Source organism: Cavia porcellus, unplaced genomic scaffold, assembly GCF_034190915.1.
Source record: "Cavia porcellus strain 051 isolate PalLab524CR breed Dunkin Hartley unplaced genomic scaffold, mCavPor4.1 scaffold_22, whole genome shotgun sequence".
Lineage (NCBI taxonomy): Eukaryota > Metazoa > Chordata > Mammalia > Rodentia > Caviidae > Cavia > Cavia porcellus.
In genome coordinates, this window is record NW_026947505.1 from 30,374,787 (window position 1) to 30,402,259 (window position 27,473).

The 27,473-nt window shown below is 37.3% G+C and overlaps 1 protein-coding gene and 1 long non-coding RNA gene across 3 annotated transcripts in view; one reads left to right on the forward strand and one right to left on the reverse strand.

The window, feature by feature from the left end:
• The window catches only part of Pde7b (phosphodiesterase 7B), a 294,246-nt gene that overhangs the window by 95,467 nt on the left and 171,306 nt on the right, over nucleotides 1–27,473 (forward strand). The gene's annotated exons all lie outside the window — the stretch shown is intronic.
• LOC134472091 (uncharacterized) overlaps nucleotides 1–27,473 on the reverse strand; it is an 89,303-nt gene that overhangs the window by 18,621 nt on the left and 43,209 nt on the right. Inside the window, exons 3-4 of the long non-coding RNA XR_010041929.1 lie at nucleotides 18,810–18,926; nucleotides 17,427–17,466 (exon numbers count right to left, since the gene is read on the reverse strand). This is a non-coding gene — a long non-coding RNA (uncharacterized LOC134472091). The remainder of the gene's footprint in view (nucleotides 1–17,426; nucleotides 17,467–18,809; nucleotides 18,927–27,473) is intronic.

Genomic DNA, 27,473 nt, shown 5'->3' on the forward strand with positions numbered 1-27,473 from the left:
TATCCTTACCATGATAATTATGTGTTACAAATCATAGAGTTTAGAATATATATAGTAAATATATTGAAAGAGTTACTGTGTCAAACTGCTTTCTAAAAATTTTATAGGAATGCCAAGAAAATGCACTGCAATATTTTGCCTCCCTCTGGAATATAAAGTATTTGAAAAAAGTAATTTAAGCTTTTGGAAGTATGTATTGAATTCAAAAATATTTTTCTATTTTTTTCACATCTTTTTCCTGAACTACTGCATTATTTATAGAGTGGAGTTGTTAATAATTAATCCCAACAGGCAATGGTGTACAAAGCACTGATTCTGTCTGCTATCTCACTTTTTGTATCAGAAAAAATCTCCCTTCACAGATCATATTTATAAGATAGGTAACTGGTGAAATGTCAGGATAACGCTGGGTAACAGGATACAAGTGACTATGATCATGTTTTGGGTAATTTCACAAACATTTGGACTTGGTCATTACAGAGGCTCTCAACTTTAAAGGGTCTTAATTCTTTCAGATGTTTTTTTCATAGGACTAAGGTTGAGAGTCTTGTAAGATGGAGATGACACATTTTAGTAATGTGTATTAATTGTACATATTCATGGGGACCAGTGTGACATTTCATAAGCACTGATCAAATTAAGGTAACTAACATTTTTTCCTCCCTATCATTTCTTGATGTTGGGAGCCTTTATGCTCCTCCCTTCCAAATCTTCATAAAACAGATACTAGATGTGTACACTTGACACCCCACTGTACCCCAGAATACCAGAACGTATTCCTTCTAACTGTGTTTTGGTACTTGTTTTCTCCTTGTCCACCTTCTTCCCTCCTGCTCTTCCCAAAATAGACATTAAGTTCTCCAAGCCTGGTTCACCTGCCAGGAGTATAGAAGTTCACAGCACAGATCTCAGATGTGACCACAGAGTTGTGTAAATATCTAGGTCATAACAGCAAAGAAAGTATTTTTCTCCTGGTAACGATTCTACTGTTAAATATGAAAATGTATCTGTTAAAAAAATGTAACTGTACATGTATATTTTATTTACTTTCCTATGCAGAAAGCATCTTAGCAGATCAATTTCATATATTAGCATCTTTAAGAGACAAAATATTCAATTTGTGTATTTAACATTAGAAAAGAACTACCAACATACATGCATGTGTCGAAACTTACATTTGTCAGTAGTCTGATATCCCACAACAAATGAAGTTATAATGTATACATTTATTGGCACTTCTAGTTCTGTTAATTTATTTAGTTATTAGTCTACTTGATTACAGAATATTTTTCTTTTGGTTGAAACACTGAAATAACCAATTTTGTATAGTACAGATCAATGGATTTTTATGAAGTTAGGTTATCCACACAAAACCATACAAATTAATTTTTTTGGTCCACTTTTCATCACTGTCACAAAATCCCTGGTGTAGCTTCAAGCAGGAAAGATTTATTTTGGTCCATGGTTTCAGTCCATGGTTACTTGGATTCGTTGTCCTTGGGCCTGTGGTAAGGCAGGAACACCATGGTAGAAGGACATGGTCAAGGAAAGGAGCTCATTTCATGGCATCCAAGAAGCAGAGAAAGAGCGAGGAAGAGGCCAGGGACAAGACACACCCTTGAAGGCACTCCCCCAGTTACCGACTTCCTCTATCGAGGCCTCATCTCCTAATATATAACCCAGCCTTCTATGAACTTATCAGTGGATTAATCCATTGATCAAGTTAGCACCCTTATGAGTCAATTACTTCTCTAGGTCCCGTTTCTGAACATGGCAACTTTGGGGCTCAAGCTTTCCACACATGAGTCCAAGGCACTTCATATTTAAGCCACAATACTAATAGTCATATATCCTTATACCTTCTCCCAGACAATAACTCCCAAAGATCCCATTCTGACTCACTGACTTCTATTTCTTAATTTTAAAATTTACATAAATAACATTTTAAAAGTATATTCTTTTTTTAACTTGTACCAGTATATGTTTGCAGTGCATAATGATTACACTCACTGTAAAGAACTGGTACATGTACATAACACATTTTAATTCTCTTCTATACTCTTTTCATGTCTGCATTCTTCCACTTAGCATGACCTATGAGGTTTATCCGTGCTCTTCCATATAGATGTAATTCATTGTCTTTGCTTATTTATTTGTTTTGCTCCAGTACAAAGATCAGCAAATTATAGCTTAAGGGCCAAATCTGACTTATTACTCATTTTATTGGAACATAACTGTGCACATTAGGTAGAGCTTAGTTGTGATAGAAACCATCCTATTCCCAAGGCCTAGCACATTTACTATGTGTCCTTTTACAGAAAAAAAAATTGTTGATCAATGCTGTAAGTAATCCAGTATTCCAGTATGTGTGTGTGTGTGTGTGTGTGTGTGTGCATGCACTGGCATGTATGATTATTCATTAATTAATTCTAGTGATAAGCATTTGGCATGTCTAATTTCAGTCTGCTATAAATTATACTGCTATTAAAATTCTTATACATGTCTCTTTGTGCACAAAATTATACATTTTTTTAATATCTCCCCCGAACTACAACTATTAGGTCAACTTTAACTGATTCTGCCAAATAGTTTTCCAATGTGGGTAAACCTACCAATGCACCTACTCTCCCCCAGGAGTAAATAAAAGTTCCATAAGTAACTTAATAATCAACAATTATCTTAGAAAGTTAATTTGTATAATTCATTATTCACCTCATTTTATGTAATGGCCTCTACTGAGGATCATGACTGACATTTATGTAAACAAATCATCAAGTTGATGATGGTAGTAATAAAACATAAATTGTATTTGTTTATTATCAATGAAAGTTAAAGCATTGGTGTAGCGTATTGCATAAACTAAACTAGTGCTTTGTCTTTGGTGAACGCTTGGAATTAAATGTCCCACAATGATCGTAATAAGTGTGTGCCCACCCACAGTGGAACTATAAACAAAATTCTGGTTCATAATTAAAAACTCTTCTCTGTTGAGCTAATTAATTTCTATTTCTCCTTTATAACAGAGTATATAATTAGGTATTTACATATCTGAAGTTATACTATGAAAACTATAGTGAAAGGGGAAGACAGAGCACACCTCTTTTTAGAGCAGTGAAATTATCTGTATGGCACTGTAACGATGAATAATATGTCATTATACATGTGTCCAAACAAATAGACTCTATACAACGACAATAGGAGCCCTAACGTAAATTACAGGCTCTGGATAATTCTGAGGTGTCAGTGCAAGTTTATTAATTATAACAATTACACCACCCTATCAGGGATCTTGACAATAGAAAAGACTGTATGTGTTGGGGCAGCTAGCACAGAGGAAACGTTTGTATTTTCTTCTCAGTTGTGCTCTAAATAAAGCAAAGACACTTTTAAAAGATTATAATTAACACATTTTAAAAATTAACTTAAAAGTTACAGTTAAGACATTTCATTCTAAGGGAAAAAAATAATGTGTTCCCTTACTTGATATCACATGGCATAATGTTTCCAAACTTAACCCTCACAGCGGGTTTTGCATGAGCTGTTTATGTACTTACTGTAGGAATGGAGCAGAAGAGGATTTTCACTTGACCTTTCTATCAGTTTCTTGCGACATTTGACTTGCACTGGTGGTAACAGGAGCGTTACACAAAGCCAGCACTGAATAAAATGAATGGATTATAATTTTCCAATAGAAATTTTTCAAGAAATGTTTTTGGCTTCCCAGGTGGTAGAATCAAACATGATTGTTGTTTCCTCTTTTTTCTGGCTCTATATTTCCCAAATGTTCAATAAATTACAGTGATTTTATAATAAAAGAGATTTTAGGTTCTTTCTCTGATTTCCAAGAGTACAAAGATTGCTTTAGATTGCTTGTTTGCTCTACTAAAACCTACACTTGGCAAGTGTCAAAGCTTTTATAACTCTATCTTGTGGTGAGATATATACAAATGAAAAGGGAGTCGTAGCGATACATACGGCTTGAGGTAATCACTTGCCAGTTACTACACCATACAGATGGGTAGAACTTTTATTAAACATTCTCTCACAAAGTCACTTAACAGAAAAAAAAAAAGAATTTTCAAAAATCAACTATTTCCTTATAAAAGGCACAGATCGGACCAATCATGTGCCTTGTATTATAAATCAAAGTGCCATGTACTAACAGTCAACCCTCAACGTATCATGGAAGTTGCAAAATAATATGAAAATAAGGTAAATGAATTTTGTGGTTCCATGTCAGATGAAGCCTTCCAGAATACACTCTAGGAGTCTGTTTCACTAAGAATGGGTAAGGGGTCAAGGCACCAGTGAAATCATGCCATATGGAATGGGATGCTGTGGAACTTCCTTAGGTTCTCAAAATGGTAACATGCCATATGACTTCCTTAAATTCTTGTATGTTACATGCATATGCACACACAAGCATACATAGACCCTCCTTAAAGTGTTACATGTTTCATGTTACATGTTTCATTTTACATGTTACATGTTTCATGTTACACCAGGAGAGTTTGCAATCTTTATTAAGCTAACAAACAAGAGATGATCTGCAGAATTGCAAATTCCAGATCTCTATTCTGTTCCTTTCATCTCAACCAGAGTCCAAAAGGTAACAAGATTTTAGTCTAAAGGGATACAATTATTTGTACAGCTATTTTGTGCAGTCAATTAGTTATCACTAATCAGAGAAGAAACGAGGAGAAGAGCTTAATGTTTCTGGATGTCCTAGAGTCTGTCCCAGGTAGAAGAAAACCCTGCGGATATAAAACTATACAGACTTTAAATATAATGTTTTTCCAAATGCAAATTGTTGTGCATACAATGTGTGAATGCACAATTTTGAATGATAGGAAGAAACCATGTAATTGTATTTGATTCATCATTATTTTTCTGTACTTTATAACTTTCCTCTCATATATGTATATGCATTATATTTACAATAGAAAAAACAAGCATAAAAAAGACCCGTGTCTGTTTTCTAAAAACATAAAAGGGAATAAAGTCAGTGGGGAAAAGAGCCCAGAGCTGTGTGCAGCTGAGGTCTGGTAAGCTCTGAAGAGGCCCTGAAAGGTTGATCGGGGACAGGACCCTGGCATAAAACTTTCTTCAGAGCTAAGGGACAGGCAAGTCTTTGTTCAGGCTGTATCTTCTGGTTTATTGTTTTCTCATGGAAAAATTGAAATGTGTTGTGACCCCTTTTAGCAATTCATTTATTTTTCAAATAACAAGTTTTTTAATCTGGGTCGATTTTTAAAGGGAAACAGCACACTGGAAGGAAATTCAGTGGCTTCCCAAAAATATATAGTGCCTGAATTGTACCTATAATCATTGTGATTTCAAAGAGCAGTGTCAAATAACGGTAATATGCTAAGATTTCTAATATGCTGCTATAAATGAATAAGGATAGGAAAATATTATTTTGTATGATGTTTTGCTTATAGACTGAGACTGTTTAATCCAGATCTTAAAGCATGATATTCTATGGCTATCTGCCCTAGTAGTGATGGATTTGTCTACCAAAAATTGGTTCTTGGTATTTACCAACTGTGTGTACTTGTCTAGGCACCAGAAAAATAGCAGTAAATAAACTAGACCAAAATTCCACCACTAAAGGTTAGATTCTATGAGAATGTGAAAGTGGGGTGAATGGACAGTAAACAATGTAAATAAGTAAATTATATGCTGTATTATTTTAGAAGATGAGGTACACAGTACTTCCTTTTATGGGGGAGGATACATTCCAAGACCTCCAGTGGGCACCTGAAACTGAGGATACTATTAAACACTTTTGATACACCATTTTGTTCTATACCTACATCGCTATAATAAAGTTTAAATTATAAACAAGGCACAGAAAATGATGAACAATAGAGCTGGACACAGTGGTATATGAATATAACCCTAAAGCTCTTTTAGGCTGAGGCAGGAGAATCACAAGTTCCAGTGAAGCCTAGGCAATCTAGCAAGACCCTGTCTCAAAATAAAAAATTAGTAATAAAATAGTATCACTATATAATGCATTAAATCTATAACATCACAATTCTTGCTCTTCAGGACATTATAAAATAAAAATTACTTGTAATAAAGCTACAGTCAATCTGTTAATCCGATAGCTTCCACGTGACTAACAGAAGGGTAGTGCATACATCATGGATACACTGGACAAAGGAATAATTCTTGTCCTTAGTGAAGTGGAACAAACTACTAGAGATTTCATCGTACTACTTAAAACGGCACCCAATTTAAAAATCATAAGTTGTTTGTTTTAAGAATTTTCTTTTAATATTTATAGAACATAGTTGACTGTGAATAACTGAAAATACAGAAAATAAAACCACAGATGATGAGGGACTGCTGTAATATGGGAAGAAATAATTTAGGGATGCCAATGAGGATGGAGCCATAGTGTTAAAGATACCAATTTTCAACAAACAGCCAATCTTTCCCTGAGAAGGTGTGCATAGCCAGAAGGTGTGCCAAAGAAACCTCACTTCCCAAAGCCTGAGGGTCTCAAAAGAGGGAGATAACTGTGCATAAGGCAGGAGAGTGAGAAAAGAAGAGAAATCATGAGGGCCCAGATTGGGGGTTGGATGGAGATGTCATTGTAGGAGCCACAGGGTATATTTGAGATTAGACATTCTGTGATAGAACTTTTATTTTAGAAGACTAGATATATTGATTTTTAAATGTAACACAATAAAGGGAGAGTAACACTTGTAGTACATCCCCATTGTCCTAAAATGAACCCTGGAAGGACATATTCAGGAAGTAACAATAAACAGATTGCATGCCATGGGCTGTATATGTTTCAGATAAATAAGAGAGTTAATGGTCATCTTAGAAAACTCACTGGAGGGAAGATCACTTTACAAGGAGGAGAACTCAAAACAAGTACTTGGCAATCTCAGCTCTAGAAATCCTCCTTCTTTGGCGAGTTTGTCCTCATTTGATTTGTCTTCAGCCTGGCTTGTTTTGTTTTGCTTTGTTTTTAATGTAGGAAGCTGTGTACACTTCTGTTTTTCTCTCTTTGATTCCCTACCTTTCTTATAGAGTAACTTGAAGCCATTGTTAACGGCCTGCCAACTCTAGAAACCAGTTTCACTAAAAACTAAGGACAGAGAAAACTCCGCTTTCTGTATTGTCTTTAAAGTACATGTCCAAAGATGCTAGCAGTGAAGCAGACTTCAGAGAGTGCATTCAAAACTTCCCGGTGTGTTGACCTAAGAGAGAAACAGGTGTGCACAGAATCACACCACAGCTGCCCTGGGGGCCAGCAGTTGGCCAATGGTGGACTGGAGACTTTGGCCTCTCTGGAAAAAAAATGTTTTTCAGAAAGTTATGGACTGATCCGAATGCTCTTTCTCAGACTTGCTCAGTTAGAAAAGGAGGATACTAATACTTCCCTACTTTCTTCTCCCTCTGAGGGAAATTTTGAGAATGTGTTTTAAGGCAGACCTATATAGAATTGTTCAGACAATTGAATGCAGATGTCTCGTGCTCTGGGTGAATGATTTGGGGATGACAATGTGCAATGCATGTACCATGACTGAAGTGTTTTGAAAAAAAAACCTATATAGAATTTATAAAGAAACTAGTGAAATGGGGTCTGAAACATAGTCTGTAATTGTTCACTGAGTTTAGCCAACCATTGCTGCCTACTGTAATCCTAGAAATGTGCTTCGTAGCAGAGAAAGGAGGAAGCTGGTGATGTCCATCCCAGAGTGTCCTCATCTGCTATCATCAATACAGCCAGCCCTGGACCCTCACAGTTTTGAGTAATAGCAGAGAATGAGGCCTGACAGAAAATTGTTCTTAAAAACTTACAGATATTTGAGGCCATACATCAGCTTGGAACCTGGTCCTCCATGCTAAGCTGTGTCCTCATTGGCCTAGTCAAAGCTCTCAAAGGCTAGAGAAAATTCTAATAGGTGGGTGCACTGAGAGTCCAGAAGTCTGATTTCATGTCCTGCATCTTCCCCTGGATTGTGTGCTGTAACCATTACTGTTTCAATTAATCATCCTTCAGACAGGCCTGACAGCTCCCTAGATAGCTACACTTTCAACCACATTGTTTATAGGTTTGAATAAAAGGTATGAGTGAAGAAAAAGGCAAAACGCTTTCTGAGGCCATGTCAGGTGTTCGAAGAGTACCATCACTTTCTACCCAGAACTCATGATAGCTGAGTGGACTAGTTTTTCCTTTAGTTTGCTATAAGCTGAACGATAATTGGACAAAATTGCTAGCATTTGACTTTCAAATTGCTGAGATATTATTGTGAAGAAGGTAAGCTACAAATCTGTGACCTCTCAGGTCCTGGGCACTAAGAACCAACATGACCAGCAAATATTCCTGTGATTGATTTCCGGATACCCTTTTTAGAGTCTAGAACGTGTCATCTGACAATGTGGTGAATGTTTAGATTTACATTTTTTTGTTACAGTAGAAGACATATTACCATTCATCCCCCTCAAAATGTTTCCCTTTGCTTCAAAACACATCTCATTGTCCTTGCCACTTTCTGAAATGATTCTGGACGTCCTCTTTCTGAAATGTCTTTAGTTGTGCTGCTGTGGCTGCCTCTACGTTCTGAATCAGTTCAAAATGTTTACTTCACATGGATATTTTGACTTTGGGGAAAAGGCATAATTTGCATCGTGCCAGACCAGTGAAAAGATGGATGAAGACACACCATATGTTGTGATGGGCCTACTTTTCTGTCGGATGACACTCAACAACACCATTAGCTATATTTTTTGTATCATGCCTCATAATGACACTCATGAAAAAGACTTCCAAAACTGCTTCAGAAAGTGGCAAAAATGATTGGGTAAATATGTTCAAAGAGATGGGGAGAATTTGAGGGGGATTAATAGGAATGTGTCTTTCATTGTATTTTTAAAATTTTTAAGCAATCACTATATATTTTAATCAGAACTCATATGCCTATAATTGTCCTTTATGATAACTAGTGATGCTTAATTTTGTATCAGCTGAATAGTTTGATTTATCTATTTTCCCCAAAATACATAACAGTGTAGCAAAGCTCACACCAGAATGAAGACTAGAACAAAGGAGAAACAGAACAGGACATGGGACCAAGTATGGTGGCACAGCACCCATGTGTAATTCCAGCACTCTTGGAAACTGAGTCAAGAGGATCACAAGTCTGAGTACACCTTGAGAAACTTAGAAAGTTAGAGAGAATTTGTCTTAAAAAATAAAAAGGGCTGAGGATGTAGGTTATTGCAACATTCTGGTTTCAATACCTGTATCAGTCAACTGAAAGGTCCTGGGAGAAAAGGTACAAAAGTTCCAGTGCCACTTGGACCAGACCTGAAGACCTGGCAAGGCTGTAAATTCCCAAACTGAGGGGACTGAGGAGAAGCCAATGGTCCCTATCCAAGTATTCTCGTTAGCTTTTCTGAAATGACATTTTGCTTGATAAAGAAAGGCTTGCTTTTTGGCAACACTTAAACTGGCTTAATTTCATATTAAAACAAATGATTTAAACACCTCACTCAAAATAACTTTGACATATACTATAACACCGTGCGTGCGTGTGTTTGTGTGTGTGTGTTTTTATGGAGATCTTTTAAAAAGAAATTTTCTTCAGTGAGGAGCTAGTCTCAGCTCACGGCCCTGTAATCAGATTTCGGAATCTTCCTTGGCACCTTAGAGAGCAAAGGCCACGAAGACAGAGAGATCACACTAGCTGTGTAAGCAAAGCTTGAAATGTTATCACCACTTAGGTGGAGTTGACTGCCACTCTTCTATAGTAAGGTTGGAGCTTTTCAATTTTCTTTGATATGAAAATCTCAAATCCAGATGCTCCAAAGTTTCCCTGTCATACAATAAAATTATTAATAAGCCTATACAATTTCATACTGCTTTGGAAAGTTGAGTGGGGGCTTTGCATTGCCTCGTTCTGAGCCATTTGCAATGTGGCATACTACAGAAAAGAGTTCCACAACTGTTCCTAGGCAGAGAGACTGAGGCGGGGTAAAAAGGGAAGGCAAAAGTCCCAGGAGGGAAATTACAAAGGGAATGTTAACCTAGTAAGATGCCACGCTAGAGTCAACAGCAGGCTGAGTGTTTTGCTGGAGAAAACAATTGACTCAACAGGAAAAAAAAAAAAAAAAGACCTACCTTGTTCCAATAAAATAGATTTTGTTTCAGTGAATATTTATTAACCCCTACTATGCGCCATTCTTTCTTTTCTTCATGAGTAGAAATAGTAGTGAGTAAATTAAGATATCTTGAGCCTTATGAAGTGTACACTTCACTGGTAGAGATAAATAAAAGACAGGTTATAATTTCAGGTAATAATGAAGACTGCAGAAGAACAAAACAGGTTAAGGGTGCAGAGAAAGATACGATGAGGGAAGCGGGTGTCTAAGAAGCCTTTCCAGGGAGAAAAAGCAACAGGGTTGAGAATGTTAGGAATGGCTAGGGAGCTGGAGCAGGAAACAGACGAACAAGAGGAAGCAAGGCCGGGAGGAAGTGAGTTCAAAGATGCAGGTGGGATGAGGTCATGCGGGATCCTCTGAGCAAAGTGCTTCTCAAGCTCTGACATGCACACGAGTCACCTGGGGACGCTGATGATTTGCTGAGTTTGATTTAGCAGTTTGAAATAGGCCCCCACATTTGCACATCTAAAAAGCTCCTATTTGATCTGGCACTGCTGGTCACCAGGACACACTCTGAACAGCAAGTCCCTAATGTATCATCTAGAGTTTAGACTCTGTTCTAACTGCAGTGCTTGGAAGAGAGAGTGGCATCTTTTTCTTCTAAAGAGCTCGTACTGCTGTGCGGCACATAATTGAGGAATCTCCACACTAATTTGTGCAGTGGTTGTACAAGTCTACACTGGCACCAACAGTAGAGAAGAGTTCCTTTTTCCCCTCAGCCCCTCGGCATTTGTTATTGGTTGCTTTGGTAATGATAGCCATTATTTCTGGAGTGAGGTGGAATCTCAGTGTTGTTTCAATTTGCATCTCTCAAGTGACCAATGATGTTGGACATTTTTTCATATATTTATTTGCTGTTTGTATTTCTTCATCTGAGAAGGATGCATTCATTTTAGATGATAGCAGCACAATTTGTAATAACTGTATCTTGGAAACAACCTGAATGCTCATCAACCAGGAATGGATAAAAAAAAAAAAAGGTGGTCTTTTTATATGGTGGAGTACTATTCAGCTATAAAGAAGGATAAACTTGAGGCTTTCAGAGGTAACTTGAGACCACACTCATAAGTGAAATAGATCAGATTCACATATGTAAACATCATATTGTCTCGCCAGTGTGAGAAACTGAAAGAGTAATTGAGAGCCAAAAATGTGCAATAGATGTGATGAAATTTGAAGAAATTCAAATTCAAAAGGAAAGAGGAACTAAGATGGTAGAAAGCAGAACAGAAGAAAGGCAAAAAGGAAAAATGCAAGGTAGCTATACTATTAGTTTCTCTTAGTTTATTGAAAAGAAAGGTCTGTGCTAATATTGTTTGGAAAATTCTTATGTCCATATCTTTTACTCTGAGTAACTACTTTGAAGATAACGGCATGCAATGTATTAGCTATTGTTATTTTCCTATTATTTTGCTCTGAAATTTTCTTTTTTTTTCCATAAAATATAAAAAGGACAATGAGACACTAGGAATGAGGCAATAGTTTGAAGACAGAACTGATAGCACTTGCTGCTGAAGCAGATTTAGTAAATAGAAGACAAATGAGAACGATGAATTTTTGGCCTCAGTTACTGAACAGATGCTAATATCATTGCTTGAGATGGTGGGCAGGAGGATTGGGGCTACACGGTAACGTGGCAGCAGAATGGTCAGTTGTGGATAGAATAATGTCCCCTTGAAAGTCTCACATTAAAGTTCTAAATCCCAGTACCTCAGGTGACTTATTTGGAGAGAATGTGTTCCCAGAAGCTGTCAAATTGAAGTGAAACCATTAGAATAAAATACAATATGATTGCTTTCTTTATTTTTAGAGGGAGATTTAGACACACTAAATTCATACAGTTGTCTGTCAGTATCTTTTAGGGATTGGTTAAGGACCCCACCACCACCACTACCATCAAGGATACTAAAATCTTTGGATCCTCAGGTCCTTTATATAAAATTCCATAGTATTTGTATACACCCCACACACATCTTCTCATACACTTAAAATTATCTACCCAATATTTATAACAACTAATACAATGTAAATGCTATGGAAATAATTGTTCTGCTGTATTATTTAAGAAATAATATGGAGCTGGGGATTTAGCTCAGTGGCATAAGCACCTGCCTTGCAAGCGAGAGGTATGAGTTCTATCCCTGGTACCCAGGGGAAAAAAAAGAAATAATAACAAAGAAAAGAAATCCCATAAGTGTCCAGAACAGGTGTAATTTTTCCCTAATACTGTGGACGTGCAGTTAGTTGAATCCAACGGTGCAGAGAATTGGTTGTACAGTAGAGAGATGGAGAGCGGCTCGATTAGACAGACACTCTCCAAAGAGTAATGGATTTCAGCAATCTGGGGAAGAAGCCTCCCAAGGAGAAAGAGTAATACCTGAGCACACGTATAGACACTCTTGGGAACAGATGGCACAGAGTCAAATTTTTATTTTAGGCCCAGAAGGTAGTGACAATATTGAGTTGCAGTAATGGAGTAAAAAGATCACTAGACTAGAATTTGAAAGTCATTGGCGTAAGTTCTACCTCTGCCATTTTTTAGCTGCACGAACAGCTCTCTTCAATCTCAGCGTAAATGGTGATCCCATGGCACCTATCCACCAGGCAGGCTGCTGAGAGGTCCAAATAAAACAAAAATCCCAGTCAAAATACTTTTCAAAGTAAAAATGTTATTGGGACAGTTGTTGGTTGTTTGTTGTTCTCACCGCTGCTGTTGTTATGGTTTGAACCACAATGGGTAAGACGCTGCAGCACAGAAAATGTGCACGGTACTAACCACACATGCAAACAGAGGGCCGAGAGGCTTGATGTTATGAATATACTTGAAAGTTGGTTTTGGCAGTCGTCAAGCCATCCATCTTATTTTTTAGAAGCTAAAAAATCCTAGTTCATGTGATCTTAATTATAATCATACTTTTATTTAAAGTGGGAAGCAACGGAAGATTGCGGTAGCATAAATCACAAGTCATCTAATCTCATTTAGGTTATATGAAAACAAGATGGAAACCTTTGAAGTTAGTGTGTTTATTTGCTAATCCACCTCCCTCCCCCTACACACACATCACATTATGTTTCTTAGAACCATTTGGACAGGAAGTATTATTCTTTTTCCAGGATTTTTATTTTTAAAAAATAATAAGTTCAGTGTCTGACTATAAATCAGTATGCAGTTGGTCAGAAGAAAACTATTTTAGCTACCACAGTTACATCAAATTGTGCAGCTTATTGAAATAATCAAGAGATTTTTCTGATCCTTGATGATGGACCAAAAGGAAGGAAAAACTAAGGCAGACAGATGAGAGCTACAATGTTCCCGGACTAGCTAAGGTGGTATGGGAATGTGTACAGAGAAGACGGAGGAATAGTTCATTTAAAACAACTTTCTAACTCTTCAACGCTTGGGATATATATATATTATATATCTATATATCTATTTATTATGCATATATAATTTTTGTAACATTGTAATTTAATTTTATTTCATTATGGTAAGAACACTTAGGAGATATTCTATCCTTTTAAAGATATTTTAAATATTACAACCCAGTTTTGTTAAGATTATTCACCATCTTTCAGGCTCAAATTTGATGTTTAATGATTAGTAACTCCCCATGTTCCCTTTCCTAGGTCTTAGCAGCTGCCATTTTTTCCCTGATTTTGTGATTTTGACTGTTTTAAATATATAAGTGAAATTATGCGATGCTTTATTTTTCTGTGACTGGCTTATTTCACTTAGCATAAGGTCTTCAAGTTTCATCCATGTCACATACTGCAGAAATTCCTTCTTTTTGAAGATTGAGTGGCAAGCTGTCCATTGTATGTCTCTTCCTTACTTACTGTATTCATTCATCTATCGATTGACATTTAGGTCATTTCCACATCGTGGCGTTGTGAATAGCGTTGCAGTGACCGTGAGTGCTAATACGTCTTTGAGACCCTGACTTTAGTTCTTTTAGATAAATATTCAAGGGCAAGATTGGATGATCATATCATAGTTACATTTTTGACATGTTGAGGAATATAAATAGCAAGGGCACCATTTTGCGTTCTCACCATCAGAGGCCCAGTTCCTCATGTCCTCACTAACACCTACCGACAGGTGTAAGATGACGTCCCCTTGAGACTTTGATTTACGTTTTCCTATTCATTAGTGACACCAAATATTTACTCACTGGCTAGCTGTAGGTGCCTTGAAGCTTACTTTATACATTAAATATTGTGGCTTTCTCTGCAATAAACTATGTTTTGGAAAATGCCCATTAGATAGTTTAGCTTCCTAGGAGAGGACAATAACCAAGCTGAGGCCCTACCAGCTCCCTATGCTTGCTTGTGTCCCTACTTATATGAGCAGCAAGACCACTCATTCCCGTATCCAAAGGGTCCGCTTTCTCTCCGGTGAGACTCAGAAATTACATGCTGGTGAGTGCACTAACCAATGAATAAGACTAAACCATTTCTTATATCTTGGTAATTTAGTGTTTCAAATACATTATTTTCAGTGGCCTAGAGTAAGGTGATCACTTGCTCTACACTCTCGTAGTTGATCAATGTAAGAGTAAGCAACACTTATTAGGCACCTGTAGTTGTCAGACAATGCTATGTGCCTCCCATACACTATTTCATTAATCCTCAGAATAGCCCTGTAACATTTTACATGCTATCAATTTTATCTCATTCCAATTAACCAAATGTGTATATGTATAAAATCCATTCTACTTAGCTTTATAATGCTAGAATTTTTCTTATTTTCATTCTATTGATATATTAAGTATATCTTCAGACACTGATTCTAACAGTCAGCAAATTACATCAGAAAATTTAAAAGATTTATATTGAAAGACTGAAATGTTACTATACGTTGCAGGTTCAAGTGAAAGAAAAGTAAGTAAACTATTTGTCCCCAAATAACTCATACACAAAAACTTAGGAAACTCCACTTTGCTCATGCACATTTCTCTGAGATTTTTATAAGCCGGGTACTCACAAAGCATCTGTCATTTTTAAGCAGCTTTTTTATTCAAATAAATGTGCACTGTATTATCAGAAAGTATACTCTCAACATCAGAAATATACAACAAGACACTGCTGATATTTGAACTCAGTCAGGTTTACAGCTTTCTTTATAGCTGTCCAATCACCATTATCCCACAAGTCTCTGGTCCTCTTGGTCCTCCTCTAACCTGTCCTTTTACAGATTCAAAATACTAGCAATTCAGTAAGCATGTACTAGGCTCAGTACTTACTATTTCTAAGGTGCTACTGGTGACTGTATGACTGAATTTGCAAATCTCTAAATGTTCCTCCTGCTTGGGGCTTCTCCTGAACATCAGACAATTCAATGTTTCCTGGAGCCAGAAAGGTGCTGTACAAGGTACAGCTGACTGGGTTTGTTACTAGGACAGTGGTGGCTCTGGGACCACCTGGAGAGCACATGCCCCACCTAAACAAGCAGCTGCTCCTCAGCTGTTGTCACAGAATGTCTTGAGGGGAGACAGGCTCCATGTGGCTCACGACCACTAATGTCTTCAAGTAGAGCTGGAAATTCAGACGTCTGTATAAAATAAGCTGATTTGTAAGTGTTGGCAGCTGTCATTTTTTTCTTTCTTTTATACAATGCAACCAAGTCCACCAGACCAGTATTGTGTAACCACCGCCTTATGGATTCACTTGCACTTCCTTAACCACTCTCCTGTCCTTCCATCCCCAGAATGTCAAAAGCTGTACTTCCTTTCTTCTTAGAAGAGTATAAGCTTTGGGGAAATTGAAGAGTGGCTAGATCCTTCAATAAAAAATTTAAACTTCCAAAGTCTGCCTCTTCCCTTCTATCTCTGGACAGAGTCCTCACGGACAAGAATGTACTCACATTTGAATTTCTCCAAGGAAGAGGAACCTTACTATACTCCTAACACGGAATATGGAGCCTCTTTCTGAGATAGCAGAGTGGGAAAAGTTGACAGAAGGCTAAAGGGCACATCAAGCCTTCGAATTAAAACAGTGTAGGAAATTCAAATGCGACTGAAAGGTCTAAATATTAAGACAGAAACACTAAACCTACTGGAAGACAAAATAGGTAGAAATCTAGAGAACAGAAAGGTAGGCAAAGAGTTCAGGAACAAAACCAAACACCATGGGAAGTACTTCAAACAATCAACTGGGATCTTGTCTTATTTAAAAGTTTGTGCACATCAAAAGAAATCACCAACACAGTGAAAAGAAAACCCACAGATTGGGAAAGGATTTTTACCAACTGTTCCTTAGACAAAGGACTTCTAGCTAAAAAGTATAAAAAAATGAAAAAAATCAGGTCCCCCAAATTTAAAGACACAATCCAAAAATGAGCATCCAGGATGAATACACAATTATCAGATAAAGAAATACAAATGTCAAATAAATATATGAAAAATGCTCAGCATGATTTGTCATCCAAGAAATGCAAATTAAAACAACACTGAAATATCATCTCACTCCAGAAAGAATGGCTAACATCAGGAAATTAACCAGTAACAAATACTGGCAGGGCTGGGTGGATAAACTGTGGAAATCAGTATGGAGATCCCTCAAAAAATTAGGATTAGAGGTTCCATTCGACCCAGTTACTCCCCTTCTGGGTATTTTCCCAGAAAAATTGAAAATGTCATACCACAGCAATATATGTGCACCTATGTTTATAGTAGCACAATCTGTAACAGCTAAATCTTAGAAACAACCCAAATACCCATCAACTGAGGAATAGATAAAAAAGATGTGGTATTTTTATATAATGGAATACTACTCAGCCATAAATAATGATAAACTCAAGGTTTTTATATGTAAATGGATTCAATTAGAAACCATACTCATAAGTGAAATAAATCGGACTTGCATGTGTAAACACCATATTTCCTCACTAGTCTAAAAAACTGAAAAAGTAAATATGATCCAAAAGTTATAATAGATATAGTAAGGGAAATTATACTCTAATCAATCTTTGCGTGCCTGTATCTGGTAACCTGAGCGACTACTTTGAGGACAACATAGGCAATATAACCACCACTGTTAAATATCTATCATCTTGTTTTGAAATCTTATATTCCCATTGTTTGTTGCTATTGTTGTTGTTTTGCTTTTGTTGTTTTTCAATTGTTTGCTTCTTGATTTTTCTATTTTTTCTCTTTAAAATAAAACAAAAACAAAAGCAAAGAAGGATAGCAATCTGTTGCAGCATTGTAGATAAAGACTACAGAAAAACAAAAACTAACCTTAGGAAGCTTGGAAATGGTGATGTTCCACAATCCAGACCTGCAGTAAAAACCAGAGAAAGCTATTGATGGTAAGCCTTGGAAAACATCCCATTTACTTCCTGTCATGTTATCAAACTAGTTAAAATAAACGTGGCTCACCCTTAGAAGACAGGCAACTATTTTAGAAGGATTTTTTATCAAGTACGATTAAACATTTAAGATAAATTCCTTTTGAACTTTTTTCTCCTTATTCCTCAAGTGACATTCTTTAGAAGTCAATTTTTATTTTTCTGGGCCACTTAGAGAAGGAGGAGGATCAGAGAGAGCTATAAAGGTCCTCAGGAGTCAGAGGAGGTCCCCAGCCCTCATAATGGCCCTCAGGGACCAATTTCACGTTCCCTCATGACTGATACTGGGAGCTTAGTTCCATACCTGCCCTGGGGAGACATTGAGGAGATTCTTATTAGCCAGGCAGAGAGAAACAACCTCAGGGAATATGAAGGATAGTTTTTCATTCCTCCTTTTTTTCAGGTCTCTGGAATTTTTCTGTTATTCCTTCCTCCTGAACATTCTGTAAAAAGGAATCTATACAGCTTCACTGATAAAAGAAAGCTGATCACTTAACCCATCTTTTAAAGAGCAGCATATGCCAAGAAAGATTTCAGAGGCACTGCATAATTCTTTTGCTTGAGGCTTTTTGGCTTTTTTCCCTAATTTTCTTTTCTTTCTTTTTCTGTCTTCCCTTGAGAGTCAAATTCCTCATAATCCCCTTAAAAGTCGATCATCTCAAATAGTACGGTAATGACTTTGGGGGTATCAGCCTTGACATTCCATTGGTTTGGGCTTCCTGCTGTATCTTCTACACTATTGTCAGCCCCTAAATCATCCACTGTCAACACATTCATCACACAGAGGTCCCCACGTATAAGCAGCTTTACCTAACGCTAGGCCTCTACAAAGATGTCCAGATATGGGGAGGGAGGATATCTGAATTCCTTGTCGTAATTACCAATGTTCTGGTCAAGCTGGAGAGTAGTGAGCTGAGCTAAGCTGAGCCAGAGCAAGGGACTGGCTCCTTACTAGCAGGGAGCCAGCAATCGGCATTGCACACGGAGGTCAAATCATCCTGGTTCTTGTTCAGACAACAGTTACGGCCACACTTTGGGGTAGATTTGCAGACTGAAATATGGGAAAGGGACATCTGGGGAACAAGAGCATCAGGAATGCCTACAGGATCATGGATCTAGACACCCAACCTTGATCAGATGAAAATAGAAGCATATTATCCAGCTCCAGAAAATGGAGGTAAAAGAAGTTTAAAAAAAAACAGGCTGGTTTTGCTTGGCAGTAAGGATACTGTCTCCCTCACCCAGCTCCTGACATTGAGATCTCCCCACTCACCAAATCAGAAAGCAGCAGCACAACTGCAATCAAAGATGGGGGTTGATCTTCTGGTCTAACAGGCCATTAGGCCAAACTGGAGACAGAGATCACTTCTTTGCAGTGTCAGAGCAGTGACTAGAACACGATTGGAAAGGAGGGGAAGAGAAGGGAAGAAATAGGTTAGTATAAAAAACACTGGCCAACTCCAGTAACCATCTCCAAATTCCCCCGATCTGAAGTGGTGTCATGTGACACTAGCATTAGAAGTGCACTCCACCAGATTGAGAACAGCACTTCACTAGTTAAGACAGCCTGTGAAGCATTCACACATAACCAGTATATTATCACACGTGTCTTCTTGGGCCAAGCTGCACTTGTACTGTGGCCTTACCCAAGCTACCCTTTCTAGCTCCAACTCATACCACATTTGTTAAGACTATTGATTCCAAGTATCAAGCATGGTGACCAGCCAACTTTAAATACCAAGGTGAAATTTATTGTAAAGACCAAGAGATGCTTTGTGGAACTCAGGTCTACTGCATCTCTTGCCAGGCTTAGGAACTGGAGAGCCTAGCTCTGATTTCTGAACATCACTTCATTTTTCTCTCTCTGCACTCAAAAGAGGTCCCCAAGCCTCCTAAACCCAGACACAAATTACAAAGGCAGGGAGAGAATCTTTTTGGCCCAACTTGGAGCCAGTGTCCATTCAGTGTGCAATCAGGCACAGCTAGGAGGCAGTTCATGTGTTAGAACAGGACTCAGAGGAATCAGACTTCAGACCTGTACTTCTCAAAATGCAATGTGCATGCAAGTCACCTGGTCATCTTGATTAAATATAGAATTTTAATAAGTGTTGGGCAAAATCCAAAAGATAGCAAACCTCTAGTTGGTACTATTTAGACTGGTCTGTGAATCCCGTGTAGCAAAGTTGTAGAAAGTGAACTGGGCTATTTCCTAGACCTGGGAAGGCCATTTTAAAAAAATTTCTGTGTCAAATGCAACACGTGCTGTATCATACCTTCATCTGGCCCCTATCACCCCTTGTCACATAGTAGAGGTTTTCCAGATGCGCTTGTCCCAGTGGAAGGGATCTCTGAGTCTGCTAATGACTTTTTCCTCACACTCCTTAACTTCATCAGAACTCCCAATCCCTAAATGTTTTATTCTCATCTAATTGTCATGGAGAAAACTAATCTTATGAACAAATATACACCATTAATGGCAGTTCAATCAGTGAGCATTAATCAAAAAATTGTTTTGAAGTATCTGTGTATTTGTCTTTTTTTAAAGAAAGTATGTTATATCTAATCTAAAGAAAGTATGTTATATCTTAAAAATCAGTATCTAATGAAGAAATTTCAATCAAATAGATAATGGACTGGCATTGTATTGTTTTGAAATACTACAATTAAAAGTGTCCAAGTTTCAATCGGGTTTGGAGAAGCTATGAATTCTGGCTGTTGGTACAACAGTACCTACCAGGGACTGAACAGACTTCAGAACCAAAGAGATCCTAATGAAAGTTATCCAGGTAATCTAATCACATGAAATTAATCCTCTCCACTAAAATTACATTTTGGGGTGTGCATGCGTGTGTGTGTGTGTGTGTGTGTGTGTGTGTGTCTGTGTGTGTCTGTGTGTGTGTGTGATATCAATTGATCATTTTCTCCAGGAAAACTACCCATATTATATAAACCCTTAGCCAGCAGACAAATAAGAACAGGCAATGTTGGAATATCTGAATTATTGTGTTGATGTAGTGTTTAGGAAGTTTCTTAATTACTAAAAATTTTTAAACAAGTGAAAGTTGTTTTTGCCTACACCAATGTCTTCAAGAGTTCTACCTATTCTTCCTTCCAACAGATTTAATGTTTCTGTTTTAATATTTAGATCTTTTCTCCATTACAATTTTATTTTAATGTATGGTGAAAGGTATTGGTCTAGTTTTAATCTTCAGCATGTAGAAAGCCAATTTTTCAGGCACCATTTATTAAAGAGGCTCTTTTGCCAGTGAAGGTGTTTGGATCCTTTGTCAAAGACAAGGTGGCCTAGTATGTCTGGGGTCATTTCTGCATCTTTTAATCTGTTCCATTGATCCTTGAATTTAATTTTTTCTTTTCTTTTATTTTCCTTTCTTTTTTTCGCCATTACCATACTGCTTTTATCACAGTAGTTTTGTACTATAATTTCAAAATAGATAAAGAATATGTGGCTTTTTATACAATAGAGTACTACTCTGTTATAAAGAATGATAAATTTGAGACATGCATTTTGAGACCATACTCTTTAGTGAAATAAATTGGGCACACATGTATAAACATCACTTTGTTTCTCTGGCATGAGAAACTGAAAGTGTAAATAAGAACCAAAATGCATAAAAGGTACTGTGAAATAGAAGAAAATGTTCAAATGGGAAGAGGAACTAAGGAGGGGGAAGAAAGGAAGGGAAAAATGAGGAGAAAAAGAAAAACTGAAAACAAAGCTTTTTCAAATAATGAGAGGAAGCAAGGTTCAAAGGAAGGTAAGGGAATGGGAAAAATAATCAAGATATATCATGCACAGATACAGATTCCCTCTGATGAATGTGATCATCATGTATATCTAAAATATACCAAAAAACTTAGTTGTTTAAACATTTGTTTTAATACAATCTAAGTTGATCAGACCACCACAGTTTTCTAAGTAAGAACTGCTTTTTCCTATCTCCTAGGTGAGCATTTTTATGAAACTATTTCCCAAACATCCTACAGGCATTTTCTAAGCCTTCCCAAGTATGTGATTCTCTGTAGACTATGTTAGATCTCATCGATCCCTAAAAATGAAGATGTATTGATCTTCTACGTAAACACCCAGAATCCACTTCAAAGTGCTACAAGATCTTGTTGCCTCTTGTACCCACTGGCATGAAAATCTTGGAAGACGTTAGTTGCTGCCAGCAAAGCTCAGTGTTTACTCAGGTTTCTGCATTTCCCACATGTGTGTGCTCGCATGCCAAACCAGGAGTATTTTCTCCCATCATTAGTAAACTCTGACAAAATAGACTTCCTCAATTTACTTCAAATGCTAAAGAAACAAGGGTGAAGTCAATCAGCTTGGCCTATAATGCATATTTGGCAATTCTTTCATCCACCTATTAGATCAGCCAAGACGGGGAAAAGAGGAATGCTTTGAATAAGAATACAACAATTACAGGAAGATTTTTCATCAGCCACGGCTGTTGATAAAACAGTCAGCTTGAGTTTGGAGTGACGCATATTGGAGTCCCTGCCTAAGACATCAAAGTTATTCATCACAGGACCTGGAAGTAAATTGGAGTCTCCCAATTTTTTTAAAAGCCAGTGTCATTCAGGCAATAGTGAAATATTCCCCTTTAAATATTTACTCCTAACTTTAAACTTCCAGCTCATATTTGTATTAACCTTTTGGAGAATTTTCATCTTACATGAAAATTAGGCATTTTCAAGTTGAGCAGTTAATACATATCCTTAGTTACAGAAATTGATTGGTTGATACTTGTATTAATTTTCCAGTTAAGAGGGCCAACTAAAGGGTTCCTCTTGTACAGACTCACTCTAGGGTGAGGCCAGGCAAAAATAGACATAGATTAAATTTTCATGTAGAAAGTAATATTTAAACTGGGATTTAATATGCAACACTGAGAGGAGTAAAATTATTGTTTATTGTGGTGGTTATACACAATGGATTCTGGAATCATACATAAACTCAAACTGCTGTTAACAAAACTCCTGTGTGCAGTGTGCTGGTCTCCTCACCACAGTATGGAAACGGTGGCCATGAGGGTGAGCTGAGACTCAGTCGGTGATGTCGGTACACAGAGTCTATGCACAGACGTGGGAACCTCTAAGGCTGTCACTGCCCTTCTCTGTTCCACCCACTCTATTTATTTAATCTTCACCTATCTTTAAAAAATGCAAAAGTTACATGAGAGGGAGGAGGAAGGAACTTTGGAGAACTTTCTAGAAACATCTGTAACGGGATGAAATTAACATTCCTCCCTTTCCCCTCCCTCCCTTTTACTCACCTCCCTTTAACTCCCAGGCTAACAGTAGTTAAGCACTGGACTAAACTCTTTGCTTATGTTTGCATTCCCCTCTCCAAGACTACTCTGTAACTATTCTCTAAAGCAAAGAGTGTCATGTTACTGTATTTTCAAATTCAGAGGAAAATTCAACTGGGAAAAACAAAGCCCTCTAAATCGTTTTGATTTTCCCATTCAGCCATAACTGTCCTGTAGTGCCATTTGAGCTTAACTGAACAGAGATGTTGGGAGCCACAAAGGCCCTCCAAGACAGCCTCGTGAATGTGAGAAAGACGGGAGGCTAGAGGTCTTTGGACCGTCCCAGCAACCTTGCTTCTCCAAGGACCTGCTGTTCTGCACCAGTTTTCTACCATTTTTTCTACACAAGTAGAAAATTAAAATGGGTGTGGGGGAAGGGAACTGAGAAAAAGCAGTCAGTCCAAAATGACCTTTCTCATTTTAAAAGGGAAAATTTTCTTTGGAAACAGACTCCACTTTGGCAAAGTTGCTGCATCAGAATCTTACACTATGAAAAACTTCAGTTGGTCTCACCACGTGTCTTGCAAAACTAGATAAGGTACAAACATTCATAGTCGGGATTACTCAAAATCTTTTCTATTCTTTGAGAGAACCTCAAATATAGGAAAAGTAGAGTGGATTGTCTTTCAGCTGGCTCCTGCTGGGTTTAATTCCAAAAATTTCAGACAAGTGGAACCTTCTTTAATCACTGGAAAGTCTGCAGCGTAGAGGAACACAGGCTTTGATAGTCTCATCCAGGGTGGCTGCATACAGGGCCACCAAGCCCTTGAGAACTCTTTTTCCGTCTCCAGATCCCTGATAGCAAGATGTTTGTGCAACTCGTTGCTCAGACACCTGGCAATGCTCTTCACTTCCCTCCCAGTGCTAATAAAACTCCTGGGATCAAATTACCGTGCAGTTACTTCTCTAGTAGACATTTCAGCCCTGCGTTTTATAGAAAGTATCCATTCTGCACCAGAGACCCTGCAATCAAAGCTGTGTTCAGTGTCTGCTCACATTTACTGGAGCTTTTATTGAATATGTAGAAAACATACACCTTAACTCTTTGGAATATATATAGGTAAGGCTCATCAGTGGTAGATTTGAACTATCTTGGCTTGTTTACCAAAACATCTTTGAAATCAGAGTAATTTCAGTAAATTGAGGTCATGACATTTTCCTTTTAGACCTTTTCTCCCAGTGCTTTGTGTGGGAATGTTGAACAAACAAAAATGTTCCTTTCGAACACTGCAAAATGGTGGCCTTTACAAAACTTATTAATATGGTTCATTGAGAGGAAAATATGTAAATTAAGGAAGCCACCCAATTAAGGAAGCTGTTTGCAAAATAAATCCTAAGAATATTCAATCCAGTTTTGCTCACAAAATGGAACAATCTAATGATTCAGAGCTTAAACTATGATTATGTTTTCTATGTGAGTGTCCTAACTTAATAGCCCACAGCAAGATGACCCAGGTCCTTGGTTCACAAGTTGACACTAAATTGTGACACACAGGCTCATGTGCCAGATCTGAAGAGCAAAGACTTATGAGAATAAAGAGAAAGAAGTAATCCAAAGTTTTTATCCACTTAATTTTTCTGAATCTCTTTTATGTGATGAACCCCTATTAGTAACATCTTGTTCAGATTTCCTTTCAGATGATAAGCATTTGAAGAGAAAGATATGCTTACCCTGATTTGAACACTTCACAATATACATATGTATTTAAACATCACATGAGGTACCATGGTACCTCATAAATACACACTCTCTGTCTCTGTCTCTGTCTCTCCATATATATATATATATATATATATATATATATAACTTTCCTTTCAGAAATGGCTATTATGAAAGAAAAATATTCTGACTAGATAGTCAGTTATTCTCCTAAATTTCAGTGTAACCCAGACCAAGAATATGACCACACTTTGGATATTCTCATCCTAGATGTAGACTTGCTCCTTGTGGAGCAGAAAGACCAAAAAGACACTAGATTGTTGTTTGTGTATTTCCTTCCAAATAGTTTTGAGTCCTGTCCTGGAAAAAAACTGTGCTGATCTGGAAAATGTTTTGCTCTCCATCATTGAAGGAAAATATGTATAGACCTACTGTCTTTAAAGAAATGTTCCTATCCAAGATAAATTATCTTCACAAGTAATTAAAACTTTCCCCCTAAACAACAAACTGAGCCCAAACTTTATGACAGATCTTGCTAATAATGAATGGATGATAGTAATGGCATCAGAATGTAGCCCTTTTCAAATGATTCAGGATCTCAAATTTTCAACTCAGATGAAAACCAGCCAGAATTTCATGAATTTCCTCTGGGATGGTGGCAAAATAAGGTACTGCTATTTCAGAGGGATTTGGGTTAAAACCTTCTGGATTCTGTACTGAGTGTGATGCTCCCCTGGCTACAGGCCTGTGAGTTATGAGATGAATGGTGTGGCACCTAGATTAGAAGACTAGGAGATTCCCCTATGCAATTACTATTAGACCCAAGCTCTGCAGCCATGGCATGACATTTGTGACTGTGTTGTATCACTTGGAGGCCACATACAAATTTTAGCAAGGCTGAGCATTCAGTTCATGATTGTGCACACCTGTAATCACTGCACTTGGGAGGAGTTTGAAGCCAGCTGGAATTACATGGTGAGACATGATCTAAATAAATAAATAAATAAATAAATAAATAAATAAATGGAGAAAGATTATTCTTCTATTTATCCTTTGCCTTCTCATTACTCTAATTTCTACCCTCGCATCCACCAGTACAAGAAAATTGTCCTCAAGAGACTACTTCCTGCTTGCTGATGCCTGAAATTCCTTCAGCTAGGAGAAAAGCCTTTAGATCCACAATTACACTAATGTTGTTATATATGAATATGTTAATATATTTACAATATGCTACTAATGAGGTACTATTTCCTGTGAATGTTCTGTAGTCATGCAAAACAAATTGCTTCCTAAGTGTAACAACAAACAAGAGAATACTAGCTAAAGGCAGACAGAAAAGAGTCCCAAAGTTGAGGGTGATCAGGGAGGGTGTCAGGAGAAAAGACACTGTAAACATTCAAGATTTTTCAGTAAGGCCTTAAATTATTTTAATATAAATATTGACTTAGGGAAAATTTTTGAAGAGAGATTTCTTTCCCATAACTACAAAATCAGGTTGTTCTTTTTCATGTGATTCTTGAAGATTTTTAGTTTGTTTTAGTTGATGTTTAATCCACAAAAAGGCTTCCTTGCCAAAATGTCACTGCAATCAAGAGTTTTTCCATCTTTGTCACCACTACAATAAATCAAAGCCAAGGTTGAAGGTGAATGTGCCTGCTTCTTCCCACAAATATTAATTAGTCTAGAATACTTTACCATCACAGTCTCTGGGAATCGTTCAACTCAGACTCAAAAGTAGTGATTCTGGTTCATTTTGAGTTTCAAATATGTATCATTGACTCACATTTCAGATTATTTTTAGTTTATAATCTCTTAAAGTTCAAATGAAGCCTGAACTGCATAATACCTACTTCACAGACATGGACAATAAACATTTAATAATATTTGTGATGATGCTAGACGTTTGCTCTGTTCAAGCCATGAAACACTAGAATAAATGGATCATCTTTCCTTTTTACTTAATTTTTCCCTGTAGCTAGAATTTGTGGTTGGTTTATAATCAGGATAAATGAAAACAAATAAAGGAAAATATGACTCAAATATGTGCTACATCTCTCCCCATGTTTTATCCATAGATATTATAATATTATTTTCCAGTGTTTGGCTCTTGAAAAGAACACAGTTAAGAAACTTCAAAATAACTGTTGTTACACAAATGAAAATAGCAATTTCTATGAAGTGTGAAACTTTACAGTTTGTGAAATGCTTTCAAGTAAACGATTTCATACAACCTTCTTCACAGCCGGGTGAAGTAAGCATGAGGCTCTTACCTCTTATTTCTTGGGCTGAAGAAAACAGTCTTACACAATGTCACAGTGAACTGTGAAATCAATTATTGATCTAATCGCTCCTGTGAGCATATTTAGCTATCTCTTCCATCCTCAAAACATGGGGAGAGATATAGCACATACTTTGAGATCCCCGATTTTGAAATGTAGCCAACCTCTGCTACACTGAACCACATCACATTTCGATAGGTGGTATTCAAAAAAAGAGAACTGTTTGATACCTGTATTGGAGAGAGGTAAAAGCTATCCTATTTCTGACTATAAAGGCAGGCATTAAATTCTAGTTTTAGTCTGCAAGTGTAGCTTAGGGTTGAATACTTGCCTGCCACGCTAAAATCAGTTTCCAGCACCACACAATCATTTATCATTATCAACATCATCTTAGCAAAAATGTCAGCACAATACATAGAGTTGAAGTTATCCACTATGTCATCTTTTGTGGAGGTTATCTTCTTGGTCCTGAACCTAGCGGTTTTCAATTTTGGCTAACCCTTAGAATCAGTTGGGGAGATTTTTCAGATGTCAGCTGTTCCACTCACTCCCTTCAGTAAGTGAAGCATGGAGCTCAAGCGTTCTGAAAACCCCCCTGGTGGCTCAGATATGGAGCTATGGCTGAGCTCCACTGATACAGCTGGAATGGGAGCGAATTTGTTATA